Source organism: Stenella coeruleoalba, assembly GCF_951394435.1.
Source record: "Stenella coeruleoalba genome assembly, chromosome: 2".
Classification (NCBI taxonomy): domain Eukaryota; kingdom Metazoa; phylum Chordata; class Mammalia; order Artiodactyla; family Delphinidae; genus Stenella; species Stenella coeruleoalba.
The window spans coordinates 182,486,755-182,506,379 of record NC_137147.1 but is presented as its reverse complement, the minus strand read 5'-3'; the positions used below and the strand labels follow the sequence as shown (position 1 = coordinate 182,506,379).

At 38.4% G+C, this 19,625-nt stretch overlaps 1 long non-coding RNA gene across 1 annotated transcript in view; it reads right to left on the bottom strand.

Annotated features, from left to right (window-relative positions):
• Positions 1 to 895: 895 nt before the first annotated feature.
• Positions 896 to 19,625, bottom strand: part of LOC307182723 — a 46,516-nt gene continuing 27,786 nt past the window's right edge. Inside the window, exons 3-4 of the long non-coding RNA XR_013827245.1 lie at positions 3,561 to 3,687; positions 896 to 1,638 (exon numbers count right to left, since the gene is read on the bottom strand). This is a non-coding gene — a long non-coding RNA (uncharacterized lncRNA). The remainder of the gene's footprint in view (positions 1,639 to 3,560; positions 3,688 to 19,625) is intronic.

Sequence of the window (19,625 nt, the reverse complement as noted above, 5' to 3'; positions counted from 1 at the left end):
TCTCCTTTGCAAATTATGTTTCCTCAAGTGTCAGTTCTGTTTCATATTTTCTCAGGTATATGTGGTTCTTAGAAATATGCTTATATTTATGAGGAGAGAGTTTTGTTTCAGTGCTTCAGCTAGTTGAGAAATTTTGTTTTCCTGGAACTGAAAATATATTCCCAAGGTTGTGTAAGAAAGACAAGGAGGGTGTTCATGCAAGTGGCTACCTTGTCTTGTGGGTGTGGGGCTCCCATCTTTCTTGTCTGCTGAAATGTAAGTGGAATGCTACCCCACTTCTGTGGCCCCAGTGCCTTTAGCTCTGAAAGTCTTTCACATTAGACTCATAATTTGTTCATAGTAAAGTGCGCTCAGCCTATTAAAACACAACAGCAAGGTTTCCTCGTAGTCACCTAGTCAGTAGTCATAAAACACAAACTTTGAAAACTGGAAAGGCCATCAAGATTTGAAGGAATGGAGTTGTAAGTCAGTCACTTTTCACTGGGGTGGAGAGAGGTATTAGTTTTCTATTGTTGCCATAACCAACTGTCACAAATTTAGTGGCTTAAAGCAGCAAATTCATTGTCTTACAGTACAAGAGGTCAGAAGGCCTAAAATCAGTGTCAGCGGGGCTCTGTCCCTTCTGGAGGCTCCAGGGGAGAATCCATTTCCTTGCTTTTTTCTGGATTCTTGATGCACCTGCATTCCTTGCCTCAGGGCCCCTCCTCCCCCTTCAGAGCCAGTGTCTTCCATCCGTCTGTCTGTCTGTCTCCTCTGAATCTTTCTCTGATCTCTATTTTCATCACCACATTTCCTTCAGTGAGCCTGACCCTCCTACCCATCTCTTATAAGGACCCTTGTGATTACACTGGGCCCACCCAGATCATAGGATAACCTCCCTAACCCAAGACCCTTACCTAAGTCAATTCTGCAAAGTCCCTTTTGCCATGTAAGGGACATGCTCACTCATTCTGGGAGTTAGAATGCGGACCTCTTTGGGGGACCATTATTCTGTCTCCTTCTGGGGGCTGAGAGGTTTGGGTCGCTTTGGCTGGTGACACATAGCAGGGGGTAGTCTCAGGAGCAGGTAAGGAGGGGGTATCCTAGCTTTGGGGTGGATTCTCTGCCCTTTCCCTGTTGGTTTCCCCACTCCCCTCATCCACCCTGCCAGCACTCGCACCATCCCTATGGGGCTCATGTGTTCCTTTCCTCTCTCCTTGCTCAACACTAATATCCCAAAGTCACCCGACAAGGACACAGAAGCCATACCAGCCAATTAACAAAATTCAACGGATAAACGTCAATGATTTACACAAAGTATTGTCAGAAAGAATATAAAAAGTAGGAGGGTTCTTTATGGATTCTGTAAGGGCCTGTAACAATCCAATTTATGTACCAGAAATGACTACATATGTTATACAATCGAAATACCTCAACCAAACCCTGAAATGTATATGTGTTGGGTCTGCATTTAATCTAGGGTCGTCTCTTTAGATTATGATGTGAAACGCACTTTTGAGGACTTTGATGAGAACCACATGGCAGGGTTCTGCCACTTAGCTGCAGAAGGGGGTAGCCTTCTCCAGCACAGTACGTCCTGTGCAGCTTTCATGTTTGAAGGATGGCTTGCTTTTCTGTGTATAGAACAGATGCATCTTTCTGAAACAGTGAAATTTGTTGATAGAGCCCATAATTAATATATTTAACCTGAGTTGTTGATAGAATTAAACATTTATTATCTGAGGATGCCATCCTTCCTCTACATAGGAAACAGAGTGTTTTTCTTTGTTATTGTTGATCTGGCCAAGGTTCTTTCCACAACACTGTGCTCCCAAGAAAGGGCAGACAAGCCAAAGACAGATAAAGAACAGAGTGTCAAACCCCAGCAAACTCATTTATCACATGTTTTGGATGGAAGCCAGCTAAATTTTAACTTTGTAATATTTAAGAAGACAGTGTATGATAAACAAGTTAATAAAATAAACATTATTTCACATAAGCTCCTGGTCAAAACACAAGTTTTTCTTTTATAAAATATTTTTCTTAATTACAAAATACTTCAGACAGAAAATAGAGGGCAAAACATCTCTGCATTTAAGATCCAGATTTAACAAATGTTAATGTTTGCCTTGTTGTTTTCAGATATTTTTTTAAAAAATAGACAGGTATGTTTAAAGCCCCTTTTCTGTCTTTTCCTGATCTCATCCTCTCTCCCTTCTTCCCTCCATAGAACTAGCCACTCTCTTCAAGTTGGTAAGTGTCTTTCTATCCAGACTTTTGGTTCTTAGGAAGTTTCTGTACAGTCATAAAATAGACATTTTTGTTTGATGTACTTGGGACTTTATGCACATGTCATTTTGCAACTTGATTTTGTTCTTCAACTTTGCTCTTCAGATTTACTCATGCTCCCATTCATTCATTAAATGACATCATTCTATTCCACTCTACTAATAGGTCTCATTTTATTTACCTATTCTCTTATTTATAGGTATTGAAGTTGTTTCCAATGTTTTGTTATTTCAAAAGAAAAAAAAAAAGCTGCCAAAAGACCCTAGTTTTTGCTTTTCTTGTTTTTGTGTGTGTTTGTATGTGTATGTTTTCTTTCTAGTTTACTAATTTCTTCTAAGGTCTTATCCTTCTACTTTTCTTTTTAGATGTACTCTATCAATCTTTTCCTAGCACCTTGTATAGAGAAAAGTCCTCTGTGTCTCCTCCTAGCTCTACTCACACTGAACAGTTCTGTGGCCATCAGCTGTGTGGGTGTTTTTCTCATACCGAGCAACTCTGCAATACCAGCTGGGTGTCCTACAAATAATTCCATTCTGACTCTATCTACTTGGAGACAGCATCAGACCCCACAGGTTATGGGCTCAGTCCCACAAGACTGCCCCTCCCCCATCACACACACACACTTCAGACACCAGTCTTAAGCTCAAGGTTATCGCCTGTGGGTCTGACCAGCTGGCTATATAAATCAGAGGGATAAAACATAGGAAATCACTAATATCAAAGATTTAACTGGCAAGTATAGTTGCTGTACAATATTATATAAGTTACAGGCGTATAAAATAGTGATTCATAATTTGTAAAGGTTACACTCCATTTATAGCTATTATAAAGTGTTGGTTATATTCCCCGTGTTATACAATATATCAGTTTCTTATTTTGCAAAAACATATTTACTGGACTTCCCTGGTGGCGCGGTGGTTAAGAATCCTCCTGCCAATGCAGGGGACATGGGTTCGAGCCCTGGTCTGGGGAGATCCCACATGCCGCGGAGCAACTAAGTCCGTGTGCCACAATTACTGAGCCTGCACTCTAGAGCCTGTGAGCCACAACTACTGAGCCCGCGAGCCACAACTACTGAGCATGCGCTCTAGAGCCCGTGCACCACAACTACTGAAGCCCACGAGCCTAGAGCCCGTGCTCTGCAACAAGAGAAGCCACCGCAATGAGAAGCTCGCGCACCACAACGAAGAGTAGACCCTGCTCGCCACAAACAGAGAAAGCCCGCACACAGCAACAAAGACCCTACACAGCCAAAAATAAAATTAATTAATTAAAAAAACATATTTACTCACGGGTTCGTGCCCTGGTCCGGGAAGATCCCACATGCCGCGGAGCGGCTGGGCCCATGAGCCATGGCCACTGAGCCTGCGCGTCCAGAGCCTGTGCTCCGCAACGGGAGAGGCCACAGCTGTGAGAGGCCTGCGTACCAGAAAAAAAAAAAAAAAAATTTACTTTGTTTTTGAACAAACATATTTCAAGCCTCTAATAACCTTGAGGTATACTAATGTACCTTCCAATAACCACTAAGTATTGATAACAACAGTTTTGATTTCAGTAGTAAAGGATGGCCCACGTCGTCTCCTTTGGATCAAACTGAGCACTATTTTACACACCAAGGAGCTGTAATGTTCACTTTGTTGACAGGATATTGCTCTAGGTAGGAGTGTGGTATTCCAGGAACAGGAGCAAGATTCTGGCATATTGCTCTAGACTTTTCATCTCATCAGTGACAGAGGCTGAGTTGAATTTAAGATTTTCTTCACAAGCTAAATAGGAACATTTGTTAAAAATGTGCACACCTGGTTGCATTGCCAAGGGATAAACTATCCTGGGCTTTCAGGCAGAAATGCAGAGTTTCTTCTCAAATTCAATGGCAGAAGCAGGGTTCGTACCATGTCTAGAGATGAGGATGTTGGGCTGAGAGGCCCATGTGTTCCCAGATCCCTGTATTAACTCACATCAGGGGAAATGCTCTGGGGGCACTCTGCAAAGAGAAAGTGGGTAGTAGTGTATGCTGGTAGAATTTTTAAATATAAGTTTATTTCACACACTGATTGTTCGTGTTCACCCATTCCAACTCCTAGTTCCAAAGAAGAATTTTAAGACGTTCTTACTTTGATGCTCTTCCAGGAGTATACATACTTTAAAAGAGAGCTCTACATACTCACATATTCTTCTTTTAAATTGAAGTATAGTTGCTGTACAATATTATATAAGTTACAGGTGTACAAAATAGTGATTCATAATTTGTAAAGGTTACACTCCATTTATAGTTATTATAAAGTGTTGGTTATATTCCCCGTGTTATACAATATATCCTTGTAGCTTATTAGTTTGTGTCTATTAATCCCTTACCCCTCAATTGCCTCTCCCCCCTTCCCTCTCCCCATTGGTAACCACTAGTTTGTTCTCTATATCTGTGAGTCTGTTTCTTTTTTCACACTCACATGTTCTTGGTTGGAGGATAAATTGGTGCAACTTTAGAGAAGGTGGTGTGGAATTTTCAATCATGTATTGAAATACACTTACCCTTCGACCTTAGCAATTCCACCCCTAGATAGAAGCAAAACATTGGAAACAACACAAATGACCATCAATGGAGAACAGGTTAAATAAAATATGGTTTAACCATACACTGTAACAAATGAGGCATCTTTAAATATACTAATTATAGAAAGACTTCCTTTGTTAAATGAAGGAAACAAGTTGCAACATAGTGTATGCTGGCATTTGTATAAAGAAGGGTATATATAAATGTTTGAAAATGCACAGACTACCTCCAGAAGAATTTATGAGAAATTGGCAACAGTGCTTATCTCATAAAAGAAGAACTGTGACAGCTAGACAGAGGAAGAAAGGATACTTATACATTCCATATATTATTCAGATGTGTATTAATTTCCAAATATATGGAGACATTTTAGATATATTTTTGTAATTAATTTCCAATTTAATTCTATTGTGGACAGAGAATATTTTGTGTAAAATTTCAATCTTTTGGAATTTATTGAACTTTATTTTATGTACCAGCACATATGCTCTATTTTAGCAAACTTTCCATATATTGAGAATAGAGCTCTGAAATATCAATTTAGATAAAAGTGATTAATAGGATAGTTCAGGTGTCTTCTATACTTCTAAGGAGTTTTAGTCTAGTTGTTCTATCAATCACTGAGAATGGGGTTAAATTCTCCAATTACAATAGTGAGTTTCTCTATTTCTCCATTTAGTTCTCTCAATTTTTGCTTTGATTAATTAAGAAGACAAAATTCCAAATGTGTATTTCAAAATTAAGTGCATACACATTTAGAATTTTGCCTTCCTGATTAATCAACCCTTTTATCATTGTAAAATGATAAAATTCTCTTTTCCTTGAAGTCTACTTTGATATCATAGACACAGCAGCTTTTTATTTCATGGAATACTTCTTTCCATCCTTTTACTTTCAATCTAGCGTGTCTTCAAATTTAAAGTGTGTCTCTTGTAGACAGCATATAACTGTTTCATTTTTTTAAAAAAGATCATATCTGACAATCTCTGTCTTTTTAGTTAGAATATTTTGGTATATTTACATGAAATGCAATTATTAATATAGTTGTATGCATAGCTACCATTTTATGATTTGTTTTCTACTTATACCATCATTGTTTTTTGGTTTTGGGTTTTTGATGTTATTGCTGTTGTTCCTCTGTTTCTCCTCTCCACCTCTGGATCTAAGAGATAATCTCAGTTTTGAAATACTTCCTGAGGAATACAGCCACAGATTACATTGCTATATTACCAACTCTTGAACATTTTATTGCAAATAGGACTGTCTCAACTTCCCAGGATGGCCCAGTTTTTGCACAAAGTGACTAGTTCCTTTTTTCTACTTCCTTTTCTTCATTTACGTGACATGAGTTACCTTACTGGCATCATACCTTGATACTATGGTTTATTTCTCCTGCTGCTGCTGCTGTTGTTGTTGTTATTATTATTTTGGTCAAAATGGGACCAGTTCTAGGATGTTTTTGAGTCTCTAGAGTATGAAGGTTTTTGGTCTGAGTCATGTGTAGGCTCTTATAATCAAAATTGGTCTTTTTTGAAATGATAAAGCTCCACCTTGGCTCCGAGAGCTCTTGCTATGGTTATAGGTGGGCTTTGTCTCCAGTCTCTCAAAAAGCAGAAAAGTGAAAAAACCCAGCATCTTGGGTTCATGTAGCACTTATATGGCTCAGGTCTTTCTAAGTTTCAAGAGGAAGTAAACACCCTCGCAGTATTTACTTGCTTTTATCTTTTGAAACTTTTCCTTCAAGATTCACTGAACTCCCTCCAGTCTTGTCAACTTCTACTTCTGCATGATTTACTGAGATTTAAATTTTTTTGAAGACGTATTTCTAAAAGAGAATTATTGCTTGACTGCAAAATTTAAAAGAGCAAAATAAGAAGACAAGTGTTTCAGAACAACTGTCACCATATTTTTCAACTCTGCATCCCAGAAACACAAAATTGTCATATAAGAAACACAAGTAAGGGATTCTCTCTGGAAACCAATAACAACAAAAATCACTTAAACAGGACTTCCCTGGTGGCACAGTGGTTGGGAGTCCGCCTGCCGATGCAGGGGACACGGGCTCCTGCCCCAGTCCAGGAAGATCCCACATGCCGCGGAGCGGCTGGGCCCGTGAGCCATGGCCGCTGAGCCTGTGCGTCCGGAGCCTGTGTTCCGCAACGGGAGAGGCCACAACAGTGAGAGGCCCACGTAACGCAAAAAAAAAAAAAAAAAAAAAAATCGCTTAAACAGCACACACACACACACACACACACATTTAAGTAGATTATAATTAAGGAAATGTTTTACACAAATCCTGCTATTAATCTAAATGCTGACGTTTTTATCCTGTTTATAATAGTTTTGGATTGAAACTCAAAAAGAATGCCTCAGAGTAAAATTAAAACTTATTAATGTATCATTTTTGCCTATATTCTCCTGAGCAGAGGTACATTCTGGTTGGCTCATATAACTGTCATAGTTAAAGGAACAATAGAAGCTCGATTTAAACAGACAATTGCAACTTAGCTGATGTCATCCCAGAACATTTTATAAGCTCAAATATTTGTTGCAAGATTTAATTGACTGGAAAACACTAGGATAAAATTTAATGACATTAATTTAAAAATAAATTTAGGTGAAACTTATTTTTAAATTAAACTATACAGAGTCATTTTAGGAAAATTAGAAAATTTGGATACCCAAGGAATATGAACAGATAAGAGCAAGGTTACATACTACTGATTCCCATTCTTGACCCAAAAAACACTCTCAAAAAACAAAAAAAGACTAAAGAAACAAAACTGGGGAGTGGGGAGTAAAAGAAGACAAGTCTTGAATTTAGGAAAATGCCAACTACCTTGTACAAACATCATGGAATTCTTGCTGCATACATTACAGTTTGGACCAAGTGAAGGAAGGCATGGAGAGTCCTGGGTCTCTTCCTTTTCTGGGAAAGCAGTACAGTGTTTCTGGGAGTATAAAAAGGACATTCTGGAAGTGGTGGTGGGGTAGGGATGGGGGGGCAACACTGTAAGGGCAGGGTCTAAGGCACTGGGGATGTCCCAGTCTTCAGGGGCTTGGGTTGTCAAGATAAAAAATAGAACAAAGAAGAAACTGGGTCAGATTTACTTGGGGTTATTTCCACATCTTTGGACCAACACTAGTAAAGGAGAGAGTAGCTGTGAATACCCTCATCACACAGAAAGCTGATATTCACGAAGGTGGTTGTTTTTTTTGTCATTATTAAAGTTGTTGGTAATATGGCTGGTTAACAATGCTGCAGGCTAACACACTGAAATCACAACGTTGTCTCCTTGGTAGGTCATTATACACCTCTGAGATACTATATTTCCACCAGGAACACGGTTCCAGGAAACCAAACAAATGAAACAAACAATAACATAAAAAACAAAAATGAAGTTGCCAAAGGCAAGGTTCCTGGGCTGTTTGGCCCATGACACCCACATTCCTCCTGGACATGTCAGACTGCTGCGTGGTCCATGGATAACAACATAAATCTGCATCCTTCAGCTTATTTTTTAATGTAAATATTTTATTTTTGAACATGTAATGCATACATGTTAAAAAATCTCACAGGATACAAAGATAATTTTAATAATCAGAAATAATCCCTTTTCCTTTTTATTTTTTAATTATAAAAATTGATATACGCTTCTTGTGACTGAAGTAAAAAGGGAAAGCTGAGCTGTATTAGTTTCCTGTTGCTGCTGTAGCAAATGACCACAAACTTGTGGCTTAAAACAACACACATTTATTCTTTTATAGTTCTGGTGCCAGAAGTCTGAAATGGATTAGTTTCCCCACCTCAAGATCCCCAGGGGTTCTGATTTAATTGGTCTGGGCTGTTGATCTGGGCATCAACATGCACGAGTCCTGACCTGAAGTGCTGCTTGGTGACAGAAGTGGGTGATTAACTTGTTTTATGACTCCTGGGACTTTCCACTCTAAGGCTCATCCCTGCTTACTCCTTGTACTCAGGATGTTAGAGCCAGGGTGTGGGCTCCTGCACGTTTTTGAGCCCTTTCCTATCATCCATTATTAGATACCCCTGGGGAGTATGACTTCATTAGCTAAAATAATCATAGATTTGTGGAGTGTGATTATCTCAAAAGAAAAATAACAAACCAGAGATCCCTGGGAGTATTAGAAACAAATGGACCAAGATATTTAAATAAACTTAAGGGACTTCCCTGGCATCCAGTGGTTAGGACTCCATGCTTTCACTGCAGAGGGCGCAGGTTAAATCCCCCGTTGGGGAACTAAGAACCCACAAGCTGTGCAGTGCAGCCAAAAAATAAATAAACAAACTTAATACATATGTGAAAAAATATAAATGGACAATATAGGCACAAAAACATAAAAAGAACCTAATATAAATATCAAGTATGAAAAAGAAAATAATTTGAAATAAGAACACACTGGCATAAATAATAGAAGAACCAGCTGATGAGTTAAACAGATTGAAAAACTCTCCCAAGAAGAAAGCAGGAGAGGACAAAGAAATACAAAATAGAAAAGAAATAAAAACATAGAAAAAAAGCTAAGCTATATGGAGGACAGAGTGCTAACGTCTACTATAATTGATTCTAGAAGGAGAGAAAAATAATAATGAAGAAAGTATGTGAAGAAACGATGTAGAATTTTCCCCAGAATTGAAGAAATGAGAAAGACTTCAGATTACAAAGGCTCCTAAAATTTCAAAAAAGAAAAACACGTGACCTTCAAACAAATGATGTTCTTCTTCTTCCCATTAGAAACAGATGCAGGAAGACAGTAATGTTTCAATGGGTTGAAGCACAAAACTTTTAGTCTAGAATTTTATATCCTTTGAAATTTCCATGTGTATGTCAGAGCTTAATGAAACAATCTCAGACATACAAGGCTTCAAAAGGGTCACTACACAAAGATCCACAAACGGTTTTCAAGCAAGCCTTCAAATGTGAAGAGGAGCAAATCTAGGAAATGCTACAAATAGATATGGAAAGTTAGAATGATCAAATAACTGTGTAAAAAAACCCCACAATATAATAAAACAGAATAAAAGTAAAAAGATAAGCAAAATGAAGAGAGAAATTGTGTACATAACAGCCCAGGATCTAAATGTTAAGAAATATCACAAGACCAAGATGACAGGGTATAAAGGGAAAGAAAGGAAGATGAAAATGTGTTTAAAGTTCTAATCTTGAAAGGAGGGTGTTGTGGGTTGAATTTGTCTCCAGAAAGATAGTTCAAGACCTAACCCCCCAGTACCTGTGAACGCGGCCTTATTTGGAAATAAGATCTTTGTACGTGTACTCAAGTTAAGATGAGGGTCATACTAGATTAGGATGGGCCTTAAAAACAGTGACTGGTGCCCTTATTAAGAAGGAAACATTTGCGGAATTCCCTGGCGGTCCGATAGTTATGACTCCATGCTTTCACAGATGAACTAAGATCGTGCAAGCTGTGTGGCATGGCCAAGAAAAAAAAAGAAAAAAGGAAACATTTGGATGCAGAGACACAGACATGCAGGGAGGAAGGCCATGTGAAAATGACACACAGATTGGAGTGATGCAACTACAAACAGGAACTGCCAGAGGCAGGTGAGAGGCAAGGAAGGTTCTCCCTCAGGGCCTCCAGAGGGAGCAGAGCCCTGCCAACGCCTTGGTTTCAGACTTCTAGCCTCTAGAACTGTAAAACGGTATTTTTCTGTGGTTTTAAGCCATCCATTTTGTGGTACTTTATTATTATGGCAGCCCCACAAAACTATACAGAGAGAGATACAGATATCAAATAAAAAAAAACAGTAAGGAAAAAGAATATAGCAAAAGGAGGGAAATTGAATGTAAAAAAGTAAGATGATAATCACAGTTAATATAAATGAACTAAACTTGCCAATGAAAAAAGAGAGAGTGATAGAGTAGAATTTTTAAAATCCAGCCATATACTGATTTGTAAGACAGACCTACATAAAGCTATAGAGAGTTGGAAAGTAAAAGGATGGAAAATGTATGTTAGGTAAATGCTAATTAAATGAAAGCTGGTGTGACTGTATTAATATAAAAAATATTAAAAACTTTAAAACAAAAAGCATCATTAGGGATACAGAGGTTTACTATACAATACTATTTCAGTTCATAAGAAGATATAAAAATTCCACACATGTATACACCTAATAAATTAATTTGAATATTCAAAAATTTATAAAACTGTAAGAAGATATTGGCAAATCCAATGTCATGGTAGAGAATTTACCAAACATCTCTTGTTGATGTAAGAAGAAAATATAGATTTGAATGACACAATTAAGCTTGATTTGATAGACACATATAATGTTATAAAAATTCATTATTTTCTAAGCTGTAAAGCAAATTTCAGCAAATTTCAAAGAACAAGTATTATACTGGCCCTAAAAACAGTGACTGGTGCCCTTATTAAGAAGGAAACATTTGAGGAATTCCAAAACAAGAAACTGAAATTTTTCATTATTTGGAAATTTAAACAATCTATACTTCTAAAAAGCTCATGGCTTAAATATAAAGTTGTGAACAAAATTAGAAAATAATTGACATATACACGCTAATATATATAAAATAGATAACTAATAAAAACCTACTGTATAACACAGGGAACTCTACTCAGTTCTCTGTAATGATCTATATGGGAAAGGAATCTAAAAAAGGGTGGATACGTGTATAACTTAATTCACTTTGCTGTACACCTGAAACTAACACAACGTAACTATACTCCAAAATAAAAAAAAAGAAGAATGACGTTCTTTTCAATCACATGAACATTTGAAAAATGACCCACATATTGTGGTTCTCTGAACACAATGAATTGAGCTGGAAACCCAAAGGTTATTAGAAAATCCTAATGTGTTTGTAATTTAAAAAGTATACTTTCGATAATTTTTATGTAATAAAAATAATAACCCATGGGTCAAAGAAGAAGTCTTAATGTAACTTAGAACATGTTCTGCAAATAACAGAAATAATTCATATTAAAACATGTGGTATATTAGCTGTATTACACTAAAACATATATTGAGGAAAAATTATAGCCATCAATGCATAAATTTAAAAAAAAATGCTGAAAATGAGTGAGGCAAAATAAACCACCAAAATAAACCAAAGAAAGTAGAAAGAAGGAAAATAATATCTCACAACAGTAAAAATAACTACAACATACAGCAACATGAATTATAATTTAGTAGTGTTCAGTGGGAAAAAAGGCTACATTTAGCCTGATAACCTTTTTGCATTAACTAATTAATTAATTTTATGGTAAAAGACCCATAACATAAAATTTACCATCTTAACCATTTTTAAGTGTAAAGTTCAGTAGTAAGCATATTGATATTGTTGTGAAACAGATCTCCAGAACTTTTTCATCTTGCAAATCTGAAATTATACCCATTAAATAACAACTCCCCTGTGCCCCTCCTCCCAGCCCCTGGTAACCACCCTTTTATTTCCTGTTTATGTGAATTTGATACATCACACAAGTGGAATGACACAGTAATTGTATTTTTGTGACTGGTTTGTTGCACCTAACATAATGACCTCAAGTTTCATCCATGTTGTAGCATGTGTCAGAATTTCCTTCTTTCTTAAGGCTGAATAATATTCCACTATACGTATATATCACATTTTGTCTATCCATTCCCGACAGTGGACACTTGGATTGCTTTCACCTCTTGGCTATTGTGAATAGTGCTGCTATGAGCATAATACCTGCCCCCCCACCCTTCTTTTTTAAGCTCAAAGGACATTTAGAACTAAACAACTTTTTTTTTTAGTCATGTTAGATTAAAGTATTCTAAGACATCAAGAGGATGCTAAATAGAAAATGCAGAGTGGTTGGTATTTTGAGGCAGGGTTTAAGGGCCAGGGAAAGAAATGGGTAGAAGTGATGATCAGAGTTATAGTTCTGCAGCTGGCCAGGCAACTGTGACTCTTCATAACACTATGATAAATACATACGCAAACAAGTAAAATAAATAAAAGACTATGCATGAAACTTTTTATTTATTCAATTGTGTTCACCTGAGTTTGACTAGCAAAACAATTGTGGCAACTCTCTTCTGTGATGTGCCTCTATTTGCAGGTGCCCAGGCAGCTGGCAAATAATTTGTTTGGTATTTTTTAATTCATAAAATTCAGAGTAAATTGCCTTCTATTGTTTTTTGAATGGCTTACTCAGGTAAAATTGTTATACATTTAACTGGACGTGTAAAGTAAACAATTTGATCAGTTTTGATATATTTATACACCTAGGAAACCCTAACCACAGTCAAGCTAACCAACACAGCCGCACTCCCCAGTTTTCTCCGGCTCCATTGTAACCCTTCCCTTCTGATTCTCCCCATCACCCTCAGCAACCATGGATCTGCTTCTTGTCCCAATACACTTGTTTCTATTTTCTAGAGTTGTATATCCATGTAATCATACCATGTAATTTTGGCTTCTTTCATTCATGATGTTGCATGTATCAATAGGCCATTCCTTTTTATTGGCAGATGGTATTCCATTGCATGGATCGAGCACAATTTCTTTACCCATTCATCTTTTTAATTTTAACCATTTTAGTAGGTGAGTAATGGTATCTTGTAGTTTTAGTTGGCATTTCCCTAATAACTAATGAGGGTTAGTTATTATGAGCATCTTTTCATGTATCTATTTGCCATCTTCTTTGTCGAAGTGTCTGTTGAAGTCTTATGTCATTTTTATAGTCAAGGTTTTTTTTTATTATTGAGTTTTGATAGTTCTTTATATATTCTAGGTACAAGTCTTTTATCAGATATATAATCTGTAAATATTTTCTCCCAATCTGTAGCATGTGTTTTTATGCTAAGAGTGTATTTAGAAGAGAAGTTGTCTTCAATTTTGCTGAAACCCCATTTATCAATTTGTACTTACACAGATTGTACTTTTGGTATCATATTTAAGAAATCTTTGCCTAACCTAAGGCCATATACATTTCCTCCTATAGTTTTTCTAAAAGTTTTGTAACTTTAGGCTTTCCATTTAGATCTCTGGTCCATTTTGAGTTAATTTTTGTATATTGTGCAAGGTATGGGTGAAAATGTTTTTTGTTGTTTTTTTTAGCACGTGGGTATCCAATTGTTCTGGCACAATTTGTTGAAAAGATCATCCTTTACCACTAAATTGCGTCTGCATCTTTATTGAAAATTGGTTGTCTGTATTTGTGTGGATTTATTTCTGGACTCTTTAATCTGTTCTAGTGATTTGTCTATCTTTATTCCAGTACCACTGTCTTGGTAACTGTAGGCAGAGAGAAGTAACATATTAACCACCAATGAATGCAACTTAACTGTCAGTTGACTTCCTACTTCCTAACAGCTACGTAGAAATCCAGAGACTGTGGTAAAATATATTTAATGTGATAAGAAAAAGGAACTGTCAACCAGAGTTGTGTACCTACAAAAATTATCTTTCAAGAATAAGGGTCAATAAAGCCTTTTCAGTCAAACTGACGTAAGATTGTTGGGTAAAAATAGAGGGGCCCCCACTGTAAGAAATTCTAATAGATGTTTTTCAGGGAAAAGGAAAATGATCCAAGGTGGGCCTGTGAGCCATGGCCGCTGAGCCTGCACGTCCGGAGCCTGTGCTCCGCAACAGGAGAGGCCACAACAGTGAGAGGCCCGCATACTGCAAAAAAAAAATAATAATAGTAATTGTGGTCTATTCTTATAATCAGTAATAGACATTTATGAACTACACCTGCTTGCATCCATATAGATGCAAAACTCAAAAGGTTAGTTTCATGTTATTTCATCTAGATCTAGTTTGCAGTTATGTACTTATTATTGAATGCTACTGCTTCATGTCGCATGCAAATGTGATGAGGGGGAAAGAAAAGCAAGGGGAGGCTAGATCCAGAATTCAGGATTGTAGGAAAGGGTTAAGATCAGGGAGGCACTCACAGAGGACTGACAATGTTTCCACCTTTTTACCTGGGTGCTGGCTACAAGGTGTGGTAAGAATGACTCTAAGATGGCCCCAGTGATCTCTGTCCCTAGTGTTACACCTGTGATTATGTCACTGAATATTGCAGAAGGGATTTTACAGACATAGTTAAGGTTACTAATCAGTTGATTTTGACTTCATCCAAAGGGAGGTTGTCTGGGTGGTCAAACCTGATCACTTAAACTCTTTAAAAGCAAAGCATTTTCTCCAGCTAGATGCAGAGCAGGAAGTCAAGAGATTCAAAGCATGAGAAGGATTTGACTGACATGCCACTGTTGTCCTGAAGACAGAGGGGCCACACGTTAAAGAAGTGAGGACTTAAACCCTACAGCTGCAAGGAACACAATTCTGCCAACAAGGATGAGCTTGGAAGCTGATTCTTCCCCAGAGCTGCCAATGAGAATTCAGCCCAGCCATGACCTTGACCTCATCCTGTGATACCCTCAGCAGAGAACCCTGTCCCACCATGCTGGACTTCCATACAGAACTGGGAGCTAGTAAAAGGATGTTTCTTGTGGTAATGTGCTACAGAGCAATAGGAAACTAATATACATAGGCATTTAAATTGTTTGACTTATATGTACTTTTTACTTATTTTATACATAATCTTTAGTGTAATCTCATTATTTAATAAACTTTTTAATTTATAGAATTTAAAAAATTTATTTTTGAGATTTAAGTGACATATAGTATTGTGTAAGTGTAAGGTGTATAAAGTGATGATTTGATACATTTACATATTAAAGAAAAAGCTAGCAATTAATTCTCTTGACTTTAGTGGGCCTTCTGAACAATGCAGGTGGTGGGGGGTAGTTGTGTGTGAAAAGAATGTAAAGATTTGGCCTACACAATAATGACAATGTGTCTTAAAGACAAATCATGGGTTATGGGCCATGCCCAAGACCATTTTTATCATAAGTCTTTTATTAGATTGCATAAAGTTACAAAGCAAAGATTATAACACTGGGCCAAGAATGCAGACTGCTATTTATGGAGGCCCAGAATTTGGGAAATGATTCAGTCCTGTTTATTCTATGTAATGATGTTATTGTTGCACTAAACATAAGGGTTGTAAAGTGATTCTGTATGTCAGTTTAAGTGTGTAAATATTTCTGTTATGGCATCCTTATGTACACTGACCATGAATATTTTATTTTATAGTGTGCTTGAATTAAATCCATTATAACCAAAGAAGGCATTTGATCCTGGAGTAAAGCTGGCATGGCTGTACCCTGAACCCATCGAGCATGGAATTACTGCTACTAATACACGTGAAATATGAGCAAAAACCCTGGGGGCTTAAGACAGCAACTCCATTGACTCCAACAGACAGTCCAACAGATTTTAACAGATGTGAGATGAATGACATGAAACAAGTAAAACCCAACGTGAATCATCAGCCACAGGATGGCATTTGAATGCTAATGCATTTAAAGTCTGGAACAGTACTGTAACTTAAACACATACCTATTTTAATCTCTTCCCTTCCCCGGTCACTTTTTCTCATATCACCATGTGAGAAGGTCACAGCTTTAATTTCTCTGTAGCCTAAGAGTCATGAAACATTTTATTTTTCAACTTTTTATCTCTTGTGATGCTTAATTTTATGTGTCAATTTGACTGGGTCATGAGGTGCTCAGATATTTGGTCGCACATTATTCTGGGTGTTTCTGTGGGAGAATTTTTGGATGAGACTAACATTTAAATTGGTAGATTAAATAAAGCAGATTGCTCTTTATAACATGGGTGGGCCTCATTCAATCATTTGAAGATACTAATAAAGTTGATCCTTCTTTACATAAGAGAGAATTCTCCTGCCTGATGACCTCCAAACTGGAACATAAGCTCTTCCTGGTTCTACAGCAGCCTACTGGTCTTCAGACTCAAACTGGGACATCGGCTCTGCAAATTTTGGAGTTGCCAGCCTCCGTAATTCCAAAAGCCAATTCCTAATTATTTATCTATCTACCTATCTATCATATCGGTTCTGTTTCTCTGGAGAGTACTGACTACTATTATCTCTCAATTTATCGTGATTAACTGTCCACTATGGAAGTTCCATAAAAGCAAGAACTTTGTCTTGTTGCTATTAAATCTCTAATGTCTAGACTGGCTCTTAAAAATTATGCAAACGATTATTTGCTGGATGAAAGTGTCTTGGCAGGGAACAGTGATGTCTTTAGATGTTTTGGGGGTGGCACTGAAGGGGGACAAATATATCAGCTTTAGAAAATGGCATCTACTTGGGTGGATGCTGAAATCATTTCACAGTGATATGAAAAGCAAAATGTAAGAAAATTTTAAGAGAGTCAAGGCACATTGTTACTAAATGGGGAAGTTTATGTAAACTCTGCTAAAAGGAAAGCAGAATCTATTCCTGCGTTTTAAATGTTTATAGATATTTGGAAATTATATATGTTGGTAACAAAATTTGGGACTGTTCTCCTGAAGTTTTGGCCAGCACCAGAGCCTGCAATCACACGTTTCTGTTGCCCTAGAGACCCTCAGTCTCACCCATGTCATTCAGCTGAAAGCAAACCATAAAGAAATCAGTGTCAATTATGATTATAAATTCTGGTTGCCTTTCTTAGGAAAAGATGGAAAGATAGGAATCAAGGGAATGAATGAAAGGGAACTTTGTAAATATTTTGTTGACAGTGGTCCAGACTATGAATGTGAGTTGAGGGGACCACGTGTCATGATCGTGAGCTGCAAGTTCTGTTACGAATCACCATGTCTTAGTGCAATGTTACTATGATAAAGTGGGCGCATCCTCCATCATAACCAGTCTTACAAGATTTTTTTTTAATCGAATGAGCACTATATTCTGTGTAACTGACTGACTTAGTGGGCTGAACAGAATGAGGGTACAATCAGGAAACAACACTTTCTTTTCTCATCACTGCCTTTAAACCAACTCTCTGTGACCTCCCTTTGCTCTGCTCATCAGTGACGACTCATTTCCCTGCTTTTCAGCTCACTCTTGGCCGTGAGAACGGCCACATTTCCAGACACTGTTAGTCCAATCCAGTATAACGTAAAAGCTTCAGCCTCGCCTCCAGCCGCGAGCCTCTCCTGCTCTTCGGCCCGAAGCTGGGCTGCGGAACCCGCAGTGGGGCGGCGCCTTCACTAATGCTCCTGCTGGCCTCACACTTCTCCCCCCCTCACTCATGCTCTCCTAAGTGGAGGCGGGACAAGCAAGGAGGAAACGGGTTAGAGGAAAAAGGCAAAGTCCTCTTCATCCAGACGCTGCTGTTTACAGTTCTCTCTGCAACAGCGGGTTGCCCTCTGCCAGGCAGACCTCCAGACGCTGGCTCTTCTGGAGCATCTTAGTAAACTCTGCAGAGATGCCCAGTAGGGGCCTCTGCCCTGTATTATTTCCTGGCGCTCTCTGGCTGGCCCCTTCCATCTTCGTCCTGTTTCCCGCTTGCCCAGCACAATACCCCGCCTCTTTCTCAAGGTCTCCTCGTCTGGCCTGAAAGTCCCCTGGTTGTGGGCCTTTCAAGATGGCACATGCTCAATTGCCCGCCAAGCATCCCGGGGAACTCGAATTCCCCAGGCAGCGAGAGTGCAGACTACTGCCCACTGCAGCCTCCACCGTCCGGGTGCCATGCAGTCTGCCCCGGACGCCTCCTGCCTTCAGACTCTTCCAGCTGGGAAGCAGACACCGCCAGTCTCTTCAAGCGTTCTCCACAGAGCCACCCTGACCTGGCTTGGGGTGGGGATCAAGCTCTCCCTTTCCCCACGGAGGGGTGTCGCAGCTGAGTGCTGGCCACCTAACTGCGCACCTGGAGGATGCTCCCAGACTGGGCTCCCCTTTGACTGAGCTCCAGCCACACCCTTGAACTCTGGGCCTCTCAGGCCTCTGTCTCTGCCTGGGTCCTGGGAGGTGCCAGGGCAGTGGATTCACATGGTCATATGAGTTTAAACACTTGCACAAGTAAGATATTTTAATTTTTGAATGAGGAGACCGTCAAATTGTATACATTCAGGCCCCACCAAACCTGGTAACCTCACCTCCTGTGGGAAAGAGCTCAGGCTCGCAGTGAATTGTTCCCTATTCAAGGAAGACCAAGAGTAGAAGGATGGGTGGCCCATGACCCCCCAGATTGTCCTATGTTATCATTAAGAAACTGACTTGCAGGGTTCGAGCTGATTGGGACTTACATTTGGTTGAAATTTGGGCAAGACTGCTGTTACTTGTCCTCAGTACTCTAGGTAACTTAGCAGCCAAGTGGAACATATATTATCTATCAATCTATCTAGCTGTCTATAAATCCAGATAAACTAAGCAATGAAATGGGAATACACACGTATCACAGGCATTTCCTTGTCATTACACACTCATCGCTCTCATCCCACTTTCCCTAAGACTGTGCCATTATCATTACTCCCTAGTCATTGACATTTGGACTCTTGTAATTTTCCTTTATTATAAAGTACTACTTTTATGCAATTTTTACCATCCCACAAGGCCATACAAATTTACCCTCACCAAGACCATATGATAATAGCCATTTTCTCTCACCCTTGATGACATCAAGTGCTATAAATCTTTTAATTTTTGCCAGATATATAGGCCTCAAACTCTATCTCCTTCCTTTAGTTTAAAAAATATTTATAAATGAAATTGAGCATTTCTTGCATACGTGTACAGAACTTGAACTTCTATTTCTTCTAGAGTGAAGTCATACTTTTTCCTTTCCTTTCTGTTCTGACTCTGGAAGTCCTATTAGGTCAATGTTAGTACAGACTGAGTGAGATGTTTAACACTCAAGTTCTTCAAGAGGCTGTCAAGTGGCATCACCCTGTTGCGGGTTACTGCACTTAGA